Source organism: Gopherus flavomarginatus, chromosome 4 (assembly GCF_025201925.1).
Source record: "Gopherus flavomarginatus isolate rGopFla2 chromosome 4, rGopFla2.mat.asm, whole genome shotgun sequence".
Taxonomy (NCBI): domain Eukaryota; kingdom Metazoa; phylum Chordata; order Testudines; family Testudinidae; genus Gopherus; species Gopherus flavomarginatus.
Window position 1 is genome coordinate 45258514 of NC_066620.1, and position 13634 is coordinate 45272147.

Below are 13634 nucleotides of genomic sequence, written 5' to 3' on the forward strand. Positions count from 1 at the left end.
AAAGCATTGGCTTCCCTATGCACCCTCAGCAGTGCTTTTCCTTCTTGCTTGTCATTTGATTGTTTGGATAATGGCTTTGCTTAGGATGTGGGACTGGAAGGAACATCAAGTTCAGTCCCTTGCGATTTCGGGCAGTCCCATTGGATAATTCTGTTCATGAGTTTATTAAATTTATGTTTGAGCATCAGAGTCACCCTGTACTGGTTTTCAGTCTAGCTTGCTGGGTAATAATTTTTGCAGCATAAATGTTTAAAGAAACACTATTAATTTAAAAATCACATTTCCCTTTGAAAATTTTCTACTGCTGTTACAAGTAAAATCAAAGATTATTTTGTCCGAGACAGAGAAAAGAAAAAAATGTGTCTTTTCTGTCTTTGTTTACATTGTTCTGTCTATCTTAGGCTCTTACATGGCCTCCATAACTGTAGTATCTGAGCACCTAAGAAGCTGAAATGTATTTCTTGTCACAACACCCATGTGAGGTAGAGAATGCTGTTATCTCCATTTTACAGATGGAGCACTGAGACCAAGCTAGGCTAAGTGACTTGCCCAAAGTCACACAAGAAGTCTGTGGTGGAGCAGGGACCTGACCCCAAGTCTCTCAACTTGTTGGCTAGTACCTTAACCACTGGACCAGCCTTCCTCTCTTAGTCAGGTGGACCCTGAACCTGCAGTCTGTTCCACATGGGCAGACCCTAGGGCCTGCATGGAGCCTTGTTGGGTTCAGCGAGGCTCTGTGCAGGCACACATAGATTTACACACACAGAGCTGTTTACAAGAGTGAGGCCTCAGACCCCAATCTTGTAAAAATGTAGACACCTGGTTTATTTTGTGTCCTATGACCAATTGCATTGAAGTCAATGGGAGCAACTCACAAAGCAGAATGTTAAGCATGTGCATAAATCTTTGTGGAATCAGGGCCATAGTTTGTTTCCTCTGTTGTTTTTGTGGCGCTTTTACACAGCAATGGGAGAGAGAATCATCTTTGACAATAGGAATGTGTGGATGTAAAGCCACAGTAATAGACTGGGGCGCTTAGGTGCTGATGTAGTAATTCAAACTACTTGTAACAATATTTTTTAGATTGATTGACTAGTTGTTAGATTATTTTTTTTAACACATTTAATCATGTAACATGGTTCGTCATATAGGTAGGGATGTCACTGAACATAAATTAGTCTTTTCCTTGTTAACAGTATGAAGAAAGTCATGTGAAAATAATAGCTGCCTCTGTCTGTGTGATAGCCACAGGGGATGATGATAAGCCAATGAGCCATTGTGCAGTGGCATGAGGAGGCCGTCTGAATCATCAACTAGGAACAAAGTATTTTAAAAATCTAAAAACATTTCTGTTAATATTAGGGCTTCTCAGCCCCCTTTAAAAATGCAGATCCTAAGGGTTGGGCCTGACCTACTCGTGGCCACACCCTCACTGCACAATGGTCCTTGTCCCCACTTCATGTTTAGTGCACTCTTCTCAGAGATCATAGAAACATAGAATATCAGGGTTGGGAGGGACCTAAGGAGGTCATCTAGTCCAACCCCTTGCTCAAAGCAGGACCAATCCCCAACAAAATCATCCCACCCAGGGCTTAGTCAAGCCAGGCCTTAAAAACCTCTAAGAAAGGCGATTCCGTCATCTCCCTCAGTAACTCATTCCAGTGCTTCACCACTCTCCTAGTGAAAAAGTTTTTCCTAATATCCAACCTAAACCTCCCCCACTGCAACTTGAGACCGTTACTCCTTGTTCTGTCATCTGCTACCACTGAGAACAGTCTAGATCCATCCTCTTTGGAACCCCCTTTCAGGTAGTTGAAAGCAGCTATCAAATCTCCCCTCATTCTTCTCTTCTGCAGACTAAACAATCTCAGTTCCCTCAGTCTCTCCTCATAAGTCATGTGCTCCAGCCCTATAATCATTTTTGTTGCCCTTCACTGGACTCTTTCCAATTTTTCCACATCCTTCTTGTAGTGTGGGGCCCAAAACCGGACACAGTACTCCAGATGAGGCCTCACCAATGTCGAGTAGAGGAGAATGATCACGTCCCTCGATTTGCTGGCAATGCTCCTACTTATGCAGCCCAAAATGTGGTTAGCCTGCTGCCTTCTTGGCAACAAGGGCACACTGCTGACTCATATCTAGTTTCTCGTCCACTGTAACCCCTGTGTCCTTTTCTGCAGATCTGCTGTCTAGCCACTCGGTCCCTAGTCTGTAGCAGTCTGCACTTGTCCTTGTTGAACCTCATCAAATTTCTTTTGGCCCAATCCTCTAATTTGTCTAGGTCCCTCTGTATCCTGTCCCTACCTTCCAGCTTATCTACCACTCCTCCCAGTTTAGTGTCATCTGCAAACTTGCTGAGGATGTAATCCACGCCATCCTCTAGATCATTAATGAAGATATTGAACAAAACTGACCCCAGGACAGACCGTTGGGGCACTCCGCTTGATACTGGCTGCCGTCGATAGATCGATAGAGTCAAGTTAATATTGCCTTTGGATGAAATCACTCTGTGCCAAGGGCTTATGTAGTCCATTGGCCTCATACTCACCTTCTGCATGGAGTGCTTTATTACTACTTCAGATTTAAATGACAGTAAATGCTCAGACAAAAGCTGCATGTGTCATAACACTTAGAGTATCACAGTGCTGAGCACCGAGCATCATGAAATATTTGTACATAGGTATCAGATTAATTTAGCCAGCCCATAAATCAAAGGAACAGAAGAGTCCCTTGAACCTCCTCTTCCCCTGCCATGAGCACGCTCTCAACCTTCCCCCAGAACCTGTCAAACAAATGGTCTCTGCATTATGCCCAGAAGGTTTCAACTCCATACTGCTTTGGTCCAAATGTGGAGCAAGATCCACAGTCCTGACCAGCAACTTCTTCTCTTTAATAACATGGTGAATCCATCTTGAGCATTCCTGCTAACCACAGCTATGCCACTATGGCACAGGGAGAGAGGTGATCCCTCATGTGGACTGGTTCCAGGCCATTTAGAGTTCTATAGGCGATGGCCAACACCTTGAACTACACCTGGAGACCAGTCGGCAGCTAGCAGATCTCAGAGCACTGGCAGGGCCGGCTTTAGGCACCGTGGGGCCCGATTTGAAGGAGCTGCCGCCAAAGTCCCGCCGCTGTCTTTGGCAGCAGCTCAGTCGCTGCCGCAGAGGAAGGGTCACTCCACCGAAATGCCACCGAAGAGAGCAGCAATGATTGAACTGCCGCCGCCTACAGTGCTGGGACTTTGGCGGCAGCTCAATCGACTGCCAGTGCCTTCGGTGGCATTTCGGCGGAGGGACCTTCCTCCACAGCAGCGATTGAGCTGCCACCGAAGACAGTGGTGGGACTTGGGCAGCAGCTCCTTCGGGACGTTGCGGGGCCCTCTTAGGGGCACGTGGCCTGATTCCGGGGAATCGGCTGAATCGCCCTAAAGCCGGCCCTGAGCACTGGTGTCGTGCTCCCAGCCAGATGCCCTGCTTAACAAATGAGCTGCCATTTTCAGCACCAGCTTCAGTTTCTGCATTGTTTTAAGGTGTCACCTGATGCAAAGTGCATTGTAGTACTCTTTTCTGAATTAGGAGTTCCTGTATATTATGAAATTAGTCCTTCAAGAATGGCCTGTGCTTTGTGGCAGTGCCAGCTTTTGCTGTCTTCTCCATGCTCTGCTCTTGTTGGAAACTGCCAACACAATCTGTCACAGCAGGGATTCTTCCTCTAATTCATGCTGTTTCATCAGCATAAGACGGTTGTTCCTGCAGAAGAAGTTATATGTGATTGTAGCCTGATCTATAGGTTATGTATGTATTATACTGATTACTTAATATTCCAGTGTGTTTAGAATCCTCCATGCTGTGGGCATGGGAGAGGGTTCAGGATTTGGCTTTTAGGAACAGAAAGATGTAGGCCTTGTCTACATGACATTGGCTTTGATGGTAAAGCTATACTGATAAAGTTATACCAGCAGAGCCCCCTAGTGTAGATGCAGTTTATGTTTGCAGAAGTTGTTTTTCTGTACAGTAATTTCATCTCTCTGAATGACATTAGATATGCCGACAGAAGCATTTTGCTGGGGATTTTGCTAGCATAGCTAGGTTAGGTGTTGGGTGTAGTTTATTCCACACTAATGACTGACCTAGTCATTCTGACAACTCTTTGTAGTGTGGACCTGGCTGTAGACGCATCTCTTCTGTAGGGGTTACAGAAAAGAGAAGAGATGCTCTTATCCCTATTATTCTTGCTGCTCCAAAGAAGTTTCCCTGTTTCGTTTCCCCCAGTTTTTGTGTGTGTTTCTTGTTATTGTTTTTAATGCAGCCTTTAGGTAGTTGCAATTTTTGGCATAGCATCCACTGAGGACATTGTTATTTGTCCTTTGGGCTGAGTAAGAGCTCGTTTAAATTGTGCAGTTATATTTAGGTCAAGACCTCAGTATCTGTAAAGTGGAGTTGACTCTCAAGCCCATATACAGAACTGTAATAAAATACACCTTTAACAAGACCCTTCTATGCATCCTCATTCTGATGTTCATTTAAGATGCTGAAAGAGCAAAATCCTGACTCCTCTGATGTTGGTACTAAGAGTAAATACATTCTAAGTATCTGAGGTTAGGACACGGAGACTAGAAAGTGTAAAGTTTAAGGGGGTAAGTGAGTTGAGATGTTCTTATTAACATGAAGAGCTTCTGTTTTTACCTGCTAATGTTGTTTCTGTTCCTTTCTCCTAGTTAGATTTCTTACTTGACATGTTAAGAACTTGACACAATACAACAAAAAACAGAGACCATTGCAGCCATAGCTGCAGAATACAAACGTTGATCTTCACAGAAAGCTGCAATTGTAAATTGGAACATATAAATGCAAGTCTCTTATTAACTCTTAGAGAAGCATATAAAAGCAGTTGATTACCCAATTTGAACTTAGCAGTGCATGGAAATAAATCTATTTCTACTTTTTCAAAGGTCAGCAGAAATAGAATAATAATTCATAGTGAAATCACAGTATTGGTTAAGAATAGACCAAGAATATTTTTTTAATGTCAAGAAATAAAGGTGATTATACTTTGCATTCTGTTCCTATGGGGGCACAGGGCCAGGAGCAAGAGCAGAGATCTGTAAGAGATTTGAGTGTGTCAGCTTTCAATCAATAGAGACTGGGAGCACTGAGGATGTACTCAGTCTTAGGGTATGGCTACACTTGCACTTCAAAGTGCTGCCGCGGCAGCGCTTTGAAGTTTCGAGTGTGGTCGCAGCGCCAGCGCTGGGAGAGAGCTCTCTCAGCGCTGCACGTACTCCACATCCTCTACGGGTGTAGCTTACAGCGCTGGGAGCCACGCTCCCAGCACTGCAGCACTGTTTACACTGAGGCTTTACAGCGCTGTATCTTGCAGCGCTCTGGGAAGTGTTTTTTTCACACCCCTGAGCGCAAAAATTGCAGCACTGTAAAGTGCCAGTGTAGCCATGGCCTTTACAGCGCTGCAACTTTCGCGCTCAGGGATGTGAAAAAAAACACCCCCCTGAGCGCTGCAAGATACAGCACTGTAAAGCCTCGGTGTAAACAGTGCTGCAGCGCTGGGAGCGCGGCTCCCAGCGCTGCAAGCTACATCCGTAGAGGATGTGGAGTACGTGCAGTGCTGGGAGAGCTCTCTCCCAGCGCTGGTGCTGCGACCACACTCAAAACTTCAGAGCGCTGCCGCGGCAGCACTTTGAAGTGCAAGTGTAGCCATACCCTTAGTATTCAGGACAGTTATCAACTAATAGACAAGGAAGAGCTCAAAGGGACACCAGTAAGTTTAAAAACTAGGCAGTCTAAAAAAGTAGTTAAAAGTAGTTTGAGGTACTATACCTGCACCTCAGTTCCCCAGTCTATTAATGTGGCTTTATGCTCACATTTTCCTGTTATTCTGAATGACTTTCTTTCCCCTGTTTCTGTGAGCTACACACACAAGGAAACTAACTCTGGCCCTGATCCCGCAAAGACGTGCATGCTTAATGTTCTGCTTTCTGAATAGTCCCATTGACTATTCAGTGGAACTGCTCATAGGGCGTAGGAAGTTCTCTATGAGGAGGGAATAGGTGGTGCAGAGTTTTAATGTGCTTCTAGATATTTACTCCTGGAGACTTGAAGTCAATTCTTGGCGCCAGTCATATGTTGATATGGTACTAGTGATCTGTAAAACCAATTATTCATAGAGGTTATTTTCTCTTGAATACTCCCCATTCCCACTCTGTGGAGTGTATGGTTGGCTTAGCAGGTGTAGGCTCCAGTGATCAATTCTAGCTTCTGCTACCAGTCTTCCCCTATCAAGAGTACTAGCCTTCCAGAGAACTTTATGTTGCAAATAATGAAGGTGATTTTCTGTATCTTAATGCAGATCTGAAGATAACATTATCTGGGGGAGGATGAGCTTCTGGTGACTGTACAACAGGGTGGGAAAATGTTTTGGCCCAAGGATCACATGAGGGAATAGAAATTGTATGGAAGGCCATGAATGCTCACAAAACTGGGGTTGGGGTGTAGGAGGAGGTGCGGGCTCTGGAGTGGGGCTAGAGATGAGAGGTTGGAGAGTGGGAAGGGGATCAGGGCTGGGGCAGGGGGTTGGGCATGGGGAGAGGCTCAGGGTGTGCAGGCTCAGAGCGGTGCTTACCTCAAGTGGCTCCCGGAAGCAGTGGCATGTGCCATCTCCAGCTCCTACGCAGAGGTGCAGCCAGGTGACTCTGCACCCTGCCCCATCCTCAGGCACCGCCCCTGCAGCTCCCAAAGGAGCCAGAGTGGTACCATGCCGCGGCTCCCTGCACCCTGAGCTATCCCTTCCCTGCACACATCCCCTAGCTATCCTCTCCTTTCACCCTGAGCTATCCTCTTCTTCTTTGATTGGTGTCCATGTGGCTGCTCCACTCTAGGAGTCGGTGTGTTCCTGCGCCGGAGATAGGAGATTTCTCGCAGCAGGACTTGGTTGCGGGAAGGGTGCGCACATGAGTTGTCTCATCCCCTCAGTTCCTTCTCAACTGTCCTCGGCTGCAGATGGAGCACTGAGGCAGTGCTCTCTTTGCTACTGTCTGAAAAAAAAATTACAAGTTACATAGGAACTTCTTTTTAGTCTATACTTAGTAACATTGTTTAGTTAGTCTTAGTCTATACATAGTTTCGTTAGTTCCTCTTAGAGGTTTTTCTTAAGAGAAGAAAGAAGACTTTTTCTGTCCTTAACTCCCCGTTTGAGAACAGTTTCTACAGTTTACCATTACAATTAACTCCCACCCTTATCTCTCGAGAGGTGGGAGAGGCTTAACTGCAGTCATGCTGGGCTCAACAGGATTTAAAAAGTGTGACTCCTGCCGTGAACCAGTGCCGGTCTCTGACAGCCACACATCCTGCATTCGCTGTCTGGGTGAAACTGGTATGTCCCAGAAATGCGTACATTGCACCAACTTAACGAAAAGGGCAAGACGTGACAGGGCTCTCCGCTTGAAAATGCTTCTGCTGGAGAAATCCCTCCAACTTCCGCAAGAGACGTCCTCTGGGGAGCCTCATAAACCGAGATCCCTGAGCTCTGACAAGGCTCCAACTTCCCAAACTGTCAGGAAGTGAGCCTCAACCTCTCCAGCAAGGGGGTCTCAGAAAAAGAGAGCTTTCCCAGTGAGGTGTTTACCCTCAGTGCTCCACTCATCCAGAGTGAGCACTTACGAGGCACCGGGCTCTTCAGGCACCGTCCCTCAGTGGACCCCTGCTGAGCCCCAATGTGCTGCACCAGAGTTGAGACATCAAGTCTCCTCCATGGCACCGACTAGCCCAGTGCAGAGCACGGCACAGGCAGCGGCACTGTGATCAATGCTGCGGCCACCGGCATTGACCCAAAACTTGCTGCCACCAAACAAGCCGAATCTGGCACCAGTCAGTGCTCCAACAGACGACCACAACCCCAAGGCGGGACCAGCGCAATTCCTGTGTCCTGCTGATGTAACAGTTTCTTCGGCACCACAGTCACCACTACTTGGCACCGAACACTCCATGAGTTACATAGCATGGTACCATCCTTCATCTCCTGCACCAAACTCCGTGCATCGTGGCGAGGCAGCGGACGTGCAGGACAACCGCTTCTCCTCTCAATATTCATCTCCATCACAGATGAGACCTACATGGTACGCTGTGAAGCCTAAGCCTCATCCCTCTAAGCATTCACAGCCTTAGCATGCACAGCACTGGCCTTACCCATTACCACCTTCCCCATGCAATGGCCACAATGGGGTCCTTTGCCTACATACCAGAACCCCTATTCTGGTCCCCCTTCCCCAGCCAGAAGAGGTTCTAGAGTACACCCATCGTTACCACACAGAGAAACCTCTGATCCCCCTGAGACAGAGAGAGAAGAGGAAGAGCTGCTATCTCAGGCAGACCTGGATGATTCACCACCTGCCCCACACTCATCTTCTGCACCAGACGAAACAGTGACGCCGTCTACCCCTACGACACCAGATGACCTGAAACAGTTCCAAGAACTCTACAAAAGAGTAGCAAACAGCCAAGAAATTGCCTTACGCGAGGTACAGGAGAAACAATATAAGTTGTTAAAAATCTTACAACCGGCATCATCGACCAAGATTGCCCTCCCCGTGGATGAGGTTATAATGGAGCCTGTGGAGGTAATATAGCAAACACTGGCATTGGGCTGACAGAAAATACTTTGTTCCAGCCAAAGGCATGGAAATTTTGTTTTCATACCCTGTTCTCTGAAATAGAGGCTGCTAATCAGCACAGTAAACAGCCTCATTTCTGCTCCTCGCTTCAACATAAAGAACACAAGAGACTGGACCTCTTTGGGCAGAAAGTTTACTTGTCAGCCACCCTTCTGCCTAGACTTGCCAACTAGTCTTCTCTACTAGCAAATTACGACTACTCTAACTATAGTAACATACAAGAACTTGTGGAGGACCTCCCCGAGCATAAACATCCTCAACTCATTGTCCCCACATGGCCCAGACAGACTTGGTTTCCATACCTCTCATGTCTAGCAGTTTGTGCCCCACAACCGCTGCCTTTCCGGACAGACCTCCTGTCCCAGAACAAGGGCCTGACACTCCATCCAGACCCAGCGAAACTCCATCTGAAAGCGTGGCTCCTCTCTGGTTCCAACATGAGGAATTGAACTGTTTGAAGAAAGTAAAACAGGTATTACTAAATAGCTATCACCTCACCATGAGAAATACTTACCGCCACAAGTGGAGAAGATTCTCCCTTTGGTGTCAGCAAAAACAGCTGGATGTGACCATGTCGCCTCTATCTAGGATCTTAGACTACCTACAGGAACTGAAGGAGATGGGGTTAGCCATAAGCTCTGTTAAAGTACACCTTGCTGCCATTACGTCCCTCCACGAACAGGTAGAAGGGGCTTAAGTGTTCGCTTACCCGATTACACAGCACTTTCTAGAGGGTATACAGAACATGATCCAGAAGTACGCCAACCTGCACCAACATGGGATCTCAATCTTGTGCTCAAATGTTTCACAAGACCACCCTTCGAACCTCTAGTGACCTGCTCGTTCCTTCATATGTCAATGAAGGTCGCATTCCTAGTGGCAATCATGTCTGCCAGACGTGTCAGCGAAATAGGAGCATTGATAGCCGAACCACCATACGCTGTGTTTACCAAAGACAATATCATGTTACGTCCTCACCCAAAATTCTTGCCCAAAGTGGCTACAAATTTTCATATTAACCAAACCGTACACTTACCTGCCTTCTATCCCAGGCCACATAACGACTCTTGAGAAGCAACATTTCACATGCTAGATGTCAGATGGCTGTAGCCTTCTGCTTGGACAGAACTAAACCATTCTGCAGGTCACCAAGACTATTCATCTCTACAACAGAGTGAGCCAAAGGCTCTACAATATCGACCCAAAGACTCTCCAAATGGGTCTCTACCTGTATTCAAACTTGCTACCGCCTGCATCACAAAGAACCCCCCTTGGGCATCTGATCCCACTCAGCGTGAGCCATGGCAAAATCGATTGCATTCTTGAGCAATGTCCCCATAATAGATATTTGTAGAGCTGCAACCTGGATATTGGAGCACAGTTTTGCCAAGCATTACGCCATCATCCAAGGCCTCATCTCAGACTCTTATCATGGGCTTAACAGTGCTCTCATCACACACTTATACATGACTCCGAACCCCTACCACCCCGGTGGGGTACTGCTCTACAAGCACCTCGAGTGGAGCACCTACGGGGCAGCACTCGAAGAAGAAGAAGAAGTTATTCACCTTGTGCAGTAACGATAGTTCTTTGACATGTGTGTCCTTGTGGGTGCTCCACTACACACCCTCCTCCCGTCTACTTTGGAGTTCACACAGCTGAGCTCTGCAGTAGAGAAGGAACAGAGGAGGCGGTCGGGGGAGCATGCTACAGGAGGTGCCAATGGCTGCATGAGAAGACCCCTGTGCGCACCCTTCCCCCGACCAAGTACTGCTGCGAGAAATCTCTGATCTCCGGTGCAGAGACGCACCAACACCAAGAGTGAAGCACCCACAGGGACACACATTTTGAAGAACCATGGTTACTGCACAAGGTGAGTAACTTCTTCTCCCTGCACACAGCCCCTAGCTACTCCCTCCCTTCACCCTGAACTATGCCTTTGCCTGCACTCTGAGCTACCTCCTGCCTGCACACAGCTCCTAGCTACCCCCTGTCTGCACCCTGAGCTACTCCCCTGCCTGCACACAGCCCCCAGCTATCCTCTCTCTGCACTCTGAGCTACCCCCGGCCTTCACACAGCCCATAGCTACCTCCTATCTGCACGCTGAACTACTCTCCTGCCTGCACTCTGAGCTACCCCCGGCCTGCACACAGCCCATAGCTACCCCCGCCCCGCACCCTGAGCTACCCCCTCTCCTGCCCGCACACAGCCCTTAGGTATCCCTCTCCCTGCATCTTGAGCTATTTTCAAACTTTTTGAGCTGAGCTTTCCACCTTTGAGTTATAATTTTGGTTGTCCCCCGACACTCCCAACCCAGACAAGCTGAGTGGTCTGCTAAGGTGAGTCAGAGGGCGGAGGTGACTCTCCTTCCCAGGACCCCGCTGTGCAGAGCTGGCTTGAGTCCTGCTGGCCCCTGCCCACCCAAACTAGAAGTCAAACAACACCTATGCCTGAGTGCTCTACCGACCCCCCCCGCCCCGAGGCCGGGAGCCCTGAGTCCCTCTCTCCCCTGCTGGGCCCTGGAGTTTTTATAGCATGTTGTGAGGGGGCCTCAGAAAGAAAAAGTTTGAGAACCCCTGATGTAGTCTGTGTTTTTTACCATTGTTGAAAGGCTTTGTCTTTTAAATGTGTGTGGTCAGACAGGTGGGGGGAGATGTGATATTTAAAGTGGTTTTTATACATATGTTCTTCAAAAACTGGTAATGATACAGTGTTTAACAAAATGTGGCAGAACAGAGAGCCCTACCCTGAGGGCAGGTCATTTAAAATGGGATTGTCACTAGGATGTGGTTCAGGAACACTAGCAGTTTTCAGTTGAGTCTCTGGCAGTACTCCAGTTTTAGGGGCCCAGTCAAGCCTGGACCTCATATTTGCTTCAGACGAATTAAAGGGATGGCTTGCAGGACTGGGTCTCAAATAGCTAATTCAAAACATTCAGGTAGAAAAAGAATGCTAGTCTTCCTTGAAAAGTTAATGTGAAGTGTTAGAATTGGCTCTAGTTGACTGGCTTGTGTTCTATAATTGAGAATGGTGGAAAAGTTGGAGGAGAGAATGGAATATCAGGTATAACAAATTGCAGGGTGGGGAAGGAGCTATGTAATATTTTTTCAAGCTAAAACCTTGAATGGGATTTTGCTTCAGGAAATTGATCTGGAGTGTGATTTGTACTGCCATTCCAGGAGTGTCCCTGAAAACCGTCACTATGATCTGCTGCAATATTTTGTGGTTAATGAGCCTTATAACGGAAGTTTTGCAGTTTGTTATTTAGAATCATATGAATTTTGTATGCACTTTTCTTAGGCCTGGTCTACACTACGCGTTTAAACCGATTTTAGCAGCATTAAACTGATTTAATGCTCTTTATATCGATACACAACGAGGCTCTTTATATCGATATAAAGGGCTCTTTAAATCGGTTTCTATACTCCTCCCCGACGAGAGGAGTAGCGCTAAAATCGGTATTACCATATCGGATTAGGGTTAGTGTGGCCGCAAATCGACGGTATTGGCCTCTGGGCGGTATCCCACAGTGCTCCACTGTGACCACTCTGGACAGCAATCTGAACTCGGATGCAGTGGCCAAGTAGACAGGAAGAGCCTCGCGAACTTTTGAATTTCATTTCCTGTTTGTCCAGCGTGGAGCTCCGATCAGCATGGATGGCGATGCAGTCCCAAATCCAAAAAGAGCTCCAGCATGGACCGTACGGGAGATACTGGTTCTGACCGCTGTATGGGGAGACAAATCTGTTCTATCAGAGCTCCGTTCCAGAAGACGAAATGCCAAAGCATTTGAAAAAAATCTCCAGGCTATGATACAGAGTCCACAGCACAGTGCTGCGTGACAAGCGTAACAGAAAGCCAAAGAATCAAATGGACGCTTGTGGAGCGAGGGAGGGGGTACTGAGGACTCCAGCTATCCCACAGTCCCCACAGTCTCTGAAAATCATTTGCATTCTTGGCTGAGCTCCCAATGCCTGTAGGGTCAAATACATTGTCCGGGGTGGTTCATGGTCTATCTCGTCAATTTACTTTCCCTCCCCCTCCGTGATAGAAAAGGGGAATAAAACATTTCTTGACTTTTTTATAGGTCACCCTATGTGTACTGCATGCTGCTGGTAGACACAGTGCTGCAGCAGTAAACAGTAGCATCCCCTCCCCTCCCCTCCCCTCCCCAGTGGCAGACGGTACAGTGCAATAGGACTGGTAGCCGTCCTGGTCATGAGCCCGTGAGTGCTCCTGGCTGGCCTCAGGTGAGGCCGGCTGGGGGTGCCTGGGTAAAAATAGGAATGATTCCCGGTCATTCCCAGTAGATGGTACAGAACGGCTGGTAACCGTCCTCATCATAGCAACTGGGGGCTGAGCTCCATCAGCCCCCTCCCTTTCATGTGTAAAGAAAAGATTCTGTACTTCCTGGACTATCATAGCAATGGGATGCTGGGCTCCTCTCCCCCACACCGCTTAATGTCCTGCCTGGACTATCATAGCAGCTGGAGGCTGCCTCCCCCTCATTTTATCTCACTAACAAGTCACTGTTTCTTATGCCTGCATTCTTTATTACTTCATCCCACAAATGGGGGGGACACTGCCACGGTAGCCCAGGAAGGTTTGGGGAGGAGGGAAGCAATGGGTGGGGTTGTTTCAGGGACACCCCCTAGAATGGCATGCAGCTCATCATTTCTGCGGGATCTGACACGGAGCGGCTGTGCTCTCTGGTTCTCTGATACACTGGTTCTCTAGTAGACTTGCCCCATATTCTAGGCAGGACTGACTCTATTTTTAGATACCATAAAGGAGGGATTGACTCGGAGAGTCATTCCCATTTTTGTCTTTGCACCCCCAGCTGACCTCAGGCAGGGTCATCCATGACAGCAGCAGACGGTACAGAACGAGAGATAACCGTCATCTCATTACCAATTTACAATGGCACAGCAGACGGTACAGAATGAC

The 13634-nt window shown here is 47.5% G+C and overlaps 1 protein-coding gene across 7 annotated transcripts in view; it reads left to right on the forward strand.

Annotated features, from left to right (window-relative positions):
- The window catches only part of HHAT (hedgehog acyltransferase), a 349307-nt gene that overhangs the window by 21224 nt on the left and 314449 nt on the right, over nucleotides 1-13634 (forward strand). The gene's annotated exons all lie outside the window — the stretch shown is intronic.